This window comes from Sebastes umbrosus, chromosome 21 (assembly GCF_015220745.1).
Source record: "Sebastes umbrosus isolate fSebUmb1 chromosome 21, fSebUmb1.pri, whole genome shotgun sequence".
In the NCBI taxonomy this organism is placed as follows: Eukaryota; Metazoa; Chordata; class Actinopteri; order Perciformes; family Sebastidae; genus Sebastes; species Sebastes umbrosus.
Window position 1 is genome coordinate 178,667 of NC_051289.1, and position 7,500 is coordinate 186,166.

At 37.5% G+C, this 7,500-nt stretch overlaps 1 protein-coding gene across 6 annotated transcripts in view; it reads left to right on the forward strand.

Moving 5' to 3' along the window:
• Positions 1–7,500, forward strand: part of sugct (succinyl-CoA:glutarate-CoA transferase) — a 73,432-nt gene that overhangs the window by 619 nt on the left and 65,313 nt on the right. The window lies entirely within an intron of this gene.

Below are 7,500 nucleotides of genomic sequence, written 5' to 3' on the forward strand. Positions count from 1 at the left end.
ACTACTACAACCTACTGACAACTAATGACAAACTACTGACAACTACTTACAAACTACTGACAACTACTGACAACTACTGACAACATACTACTACTGACACTACTAACAACTACTGACAACTACTGACAACTACTACTACTGACAACTACTAACAACTACTGACAACTACTAACAACTACTACTACTGACAACTACTGACAACTACTGACAACTACTACTACTGACAACTACTAACAACTACTGGACAACTACTGACAACTATGACAACTACTGACAACTACTACTACTGACAACTACTAACAACTACTGACAACTACTGACAACTACTACTACTGACAACTACTAACAACTACTGACAACTACTAACAACTACTACTACTGACAACTACTGACAACTACTGACAACTACTACAACTACTGACTACTACTACTACTACTGACAACTACTGACAACTACTGACAACTACTACAACTACTGACTACTACTACTACTACTGACAACTACTGACAACTACTACAACTACTGACAACTACTGACAACTACTACAACTACTGACAACTACTGACAACTACTGACAACTACTACAACTACTGACAACTACTACAACTACTGACTACTACTACAACTACTGACAACTACTACAACTACTGACAACTACTGACAACTACTGACAACTACTACAACTACTGACAACTACTGACAACTACTGACTACTACTACTACTACTGACAACTACTGACAACTACTACAACTACTGACAACTACTACAACTACTGACAACTACTACAACTACTGACAACTACTGACAACTACTGACAACTACTACAACTACTGACAACTACTACAACTACTGACTACTACTACTACTACTGACAACTACTGACAACTACTGACAACTACTACAACTACTGACAACTACTGACAACTACTGACAACTACTACAACTACTGACAACTACTGACAACTACTACAACTACTGACAACTACTGACAACTACTACAACTACTGACAACTACTACAACTACTACAACTACTGACAACTACTGACAACTACTGACAACTACTACAACTACTGACAACTACTGACAACTACTGACAACTACTACAACTACTGACAACTACTGACAACTACTGACAACTACTGACAACTACTACAACTACTGACAACTACTACAACTACTACAACTACTGACAACTACTGACAACTACTGACAACTACTGACAACTACTACTGACAACTACTACAACTACTGACAACTACTGACAACTACTGACAACTACTACTACTGACAACTACTAACAACTACTGACAACTACTGACAACGACAACTACTGACAACTACTAACAACTACTGACAACTACTAACAACTACTACTACTGACAACTACTGACAACTACTGACAACTACTACTACTGACAACTACTAACAACTACTGACAACTACTAACAACTACTGACAACTACTGACAACTACTACTACTGACAACTACTGACAACTACTGACAACTACTACAACTACTGACTACTACTACTACTACTGACAACTACTGACAACTACTGACAACTACTACAACTACTGACTACTACTACTACTACTGACAACTACTGACAACTACTACAACTACTGACAACTACTACAACTACTGACAACTACTACAACTACTGACAACTACTGACAACTACTGACAACTACTACAACTACTGACAACTACTACAACTACTGACTACTACTACTACTACTACAACTACTGACAACTACTGACAACTACTGACAACTACTACAACTACTGACAACTACTGACAACTACTGACAACTACTACAACTACTGACAACTACTGACAACTACTACAACTACTGACAACTACTGACAACTACTACAACTACTGACAACTACTACAACTACTGACAACTACTGACAACTACTGACAACTACTACAACTACTGACAACTACTGACAACTACTGACAACTACTACAACTACTGACAACTACTGACAACTACTGACAACTACTACTGACAACTACTACAACTACTGACAACTACTACAACTACTACAACTACTGACAACTACTGACAACTACTGACAACTACTGACAACTACTACTGACAACTACTACAACTACTGACAACTACTACAACTACTGACAACTACTACAACTACTACAACTACTGACAACTACTGACAACTACTGACAACTACTGACAACTACTGACAACTACTACAACTACTGACAACTACTGACAACTACTACTGACAACTACTGACAACTACTGACAACTACTACAACTACTGACAACTACTAACAACTACTGACAACTACTGACAACTACTACAACTACTGACAACTACTAACAACTACTGACAACTACTGACAACTACTGACAACTACTACAACTACTGACAACTACTGACAACTACTGACAACTACTGACAACTACTGACAACTACTGACAACTACTGACAACTACTACAACTACTACAACTACTGACAACTACTGACAACTACTAACAACTACTGACAACTACTGACAACTACTGACAACTACTACAACTACTGACAACTACTACAACTACTACAACTACTACAACTACTGACAACTACTACAACTACTGACAACTACTACAACTACTACAACTACTGACAACTACTACAACTACTGACAACTACTGACAACTACTACAACTACTGACAACTACTGACAACTACTAACAACTACTGACAACTACTGACAACTACTGACAACTACTACAACTACTGACAACTACTGACAACTACTACAACTACTGACAACTACTACAACTACTGACAACTACTACAACTACTGACAACTACTGACAACTACTACTACTGACAACTACTAACAACTACTGACAACTACTGACAACTACTACTACTGACAACTACTAACAACTACTGACAACTACTACTACTGACAACTACTAACAACTACTGACAACTACTACTACTGACAACTACTAACAACTACTGACAACTACTAACAACTACTGACAACTACTGACAACTACTACTACTGACAACTACTGACAACTACTGACAACTACTACAACTACTGACTACTACTACTACTACTGACAACTACTGACAACTACTGACAACTACTACAACTACTGACTACTACTACTACTACTGACAACTACTGACAACTACTACAACTACTGACAACTACTACAACTACTGACAACTACTACAACTACTGACAACTACTGACAACTACTGACAACTACTACAACTACTGACAACTACTACAACTACTGACAACTACTGACAACTACTGACAACTACTACAACTACTACAACTACTGACAACTACTGACAACTACTGACAACTACTACAACTACTGACAACTACTGACAACTACTGACAACTACTACTACTGACAACTACTGACAACTACTGACAACTACTGACAACTACTACTACTGACAACTACTGACAAATACTAACAACTACTACTACTGACAACTACTGACAACTACTGACAACTACTACTACTGACAACTACTAACAACTACTGACAACTACTAACAACTACTGACAACTACTGACAACTACTACTACTGACAACTACTGACAACTACTGACAACTACTACAACTACTGACTACTACTACTACTACTGACAACTACTGACAACTACTGACAACTACTACAACTACTGACTACTACTACTACTACTGACAACTACTGACAACTACTACAACTACTGACAACTACTACAACTACTGACAACTACTACAACTACTGACAACTACTGACTACTACTACTACTACTACAACTACTGACAATACTGACAACTACTGACAACTACTACAACTACTGACAACTACTGACAACTACTGACAACTACTTACAACTACTACTGACAACTACTACAACTACTGACAACTACTACAACTACTGACAACTACTACAACTACTGACAACTACTGACAACTACTGACAACTACTACAACTACTGACAACTACTGACAACTACTACAACTACTGACAACTACTGACAACTACTACTACTGACAACTACTAACAACTACTGACAACTACTACAACTACTGAATACTACTACTAACAACTACTGACACTACTACTGACAACTACTGACAACTACTGACAACTACTACTACTGACACTACTGAACAACTACTGACAACTACTACTAGTACTGACATACTACTACTACTACTACTACTGAAAACTACTGACAACTACTGACAACTACTACAACTACTGACTACTACTACTACTACTGACAACTACTGACAACTAGCTACAACTACTGACAACTACTACTACTGACAACTACTACAACTACTACAACTACTGACAACTACTACTGACAACTACTACAACTACTGACAACTACTGACAACTACTGACAACTACTACAACTACTGACAACTACTGACAACTACTGACAACTACTACAACTACTGACAACTACTGACAACTACTGACAACTACTACAACTACTGACAACTACTACAACTACTACAACTACTGACAACTACTGACAACTACTGACAACTACTACAACTACTGACAACTACTGACAACTACTGACAACTACTACTACTGACAACTACTAACAACTACTGACAACTACTGACAACTACTACTACTGACAACTACTAACAACTACTGACAACTACTAACAACTACTACTACTGACAACTACTGACAACTACTGACAACTACTACTACTGACAACTACTAACAACTACTGACAACTACTAACAACTACTGACAACTACTGACAACTACTACTACTGACAACTACTGACAACTACTGACAACTACTACAACTACTGACTACTACTACTACTACTGACAACTACTGACAACTACTGACAACTACTACAACTACTGACTACTACTACTACTACTGACAACTACTGACAACTACTACAACTACTGACAACTACTACAACTACTGACAACTACTACAACTACTGACAACTACTGACAACTACTGACAACTACTACAACTACTGACAACTACTACAACTACTGACTACTACTACTACTACTACAACTACTGACAACTACTGACAACTACTGACAACTACTACAACTACTGACAACTACTGACAACTACTGACAACTACTACAACTACTGACAACTACTGACAACTACTACAACTACTGACAACTACTACAACTACTGACAACTACTGACAACTACTACAACTACTGACAACTACTGACAACTACTGACAACTACTACAACTACTGACAACTACTGACAACTACTGACAACTACTGACAACTACTACTGACAACTACTACAACTACTGACAACTACTACAACTACTACAACTACTGACAACTACTGACAACTACTGACAACTACTACTGACAACTACTACTGACAACTACTACAACTACTGACAACTACTGACAACTACTACAACTACTACAACTACTGACAACTACTGACAACTACTAACAACTACTGACAACTACTGACAACTACTACAACTACTGACAACTACTGACAACTACTACTGACAACTACTGACAACTACTGACAACTACTACAACTACTGACAACTACTGACAACTACTAACAACTACTGACAACTACTGACAACTACTGACAACTACTACAACTACTGACAACTACTGACAACTACTAACAACTACTGACAACTACTGACAACTACTGACAACTACTACAACTACTGACAACTACTGACAACTACTACAACTACTACAACTACTGACAACTACTGACAACTACTAACAACTACTGACAACTACTGACAACTACTGACAACTACTACAACTACTGACAACTACTACAACTACTGACAACTACTGACAACTACTGACAACTACTGACAACTACTAACAACTACTGACAACTACTGACAACTACTGACAACTACTACAACTACTGACAACTACTGACAACTACTACAACTACTGACAACTACTACAACTACTGACAACTACTACAACTACTGACAACTACTGACAACTACTACTACTGACAACTACTAACAACTACTGACAACTACTGACAACTACTACTACTGACAACTACTAACAACTACTGACAACTACTACTACTGACAACTACTAACAACTACTGACAACTACTACTACTGACAACTACTAACAACTACTGACAACTACTGACAACTACTGACAACTACTGACAACTACTACTACTGACAACTACTGACAACTACTGACAACTACTACAACTACTGACTACTACTACTACTACTGACAACTACTGACAACTACTACAACTACTGACAACTACTGACAACTACTACAACTACTGACAACTACTACAACTACTGACAACTACTACAACTACTGACAACTACTGACAACTACTGACAACTACTACAACTACTGACAACTACTACAACTACTGACAACTACTGACAACTACTGACAACTACTACAACTACTGACAACTACTGACAACTACTACAACTACTGACAACTACTGACAACTACTGACAACTACTACAACTACTGACAACTACTACAACTACTACAACTACTGACAACTACTGACAACTACTGACAACTACTACAACTACTGACAACTACTGACAACTACTACTACTGACAACTACTAACAACTACTGACAACTACTGACAACTACTACTACTGACAACTACTAACAACTACTGACAACTACTAACAACTACTACTACTGACAACTACTGACAACTACTACTACTGACAACTACTAACAACTACTGACAACTACTGACAACTACTACTACTGACAACTACTGACAACTGACAACTACTGACAACTACTACTACTACTGACAACTACTGACAACTACTGACAACTACTACAACTACTGACTACTACTACTACTACTGACAACTACTGACAACTACTACAACTACTGACAACTACTACAACTACTGACAACTACTACAACTACTGACAACTACTGACAACTACTGATAACTACTGACAACTACTACAACTACTGACAACTACTACAACTACTGACTACTACTACTACTACTACAACTACTGACAACTACTGACAACTACTACAACTACTGACAACTACTGACAACTACTGACAACTACTACAACTACTGACAACTACTGACAACTACTACAACTACTGACAACTACTGACAACTACTACAACTACTGACTACTACTACAACTACTGACAACTACTGACAACTACTGACAACTACTACAACTACTGACAACTACTGACAACTACTACAACTACTGACAACTACTGACAACTACTACTACTACTACTACTACTGACAACTACTGACAACTACTGACAACTACTACTACTACTACTACTACGACTACTGACAACTACTGACAACTACTACTACTACTACAACTACTGACAACTACTGACAACAACTACTACAACTACTACAACTACTGACAACTACTGACAACTACTGACAACTACTACAACTACTGACTACTACTACTACTACTACTACTACAACTACTG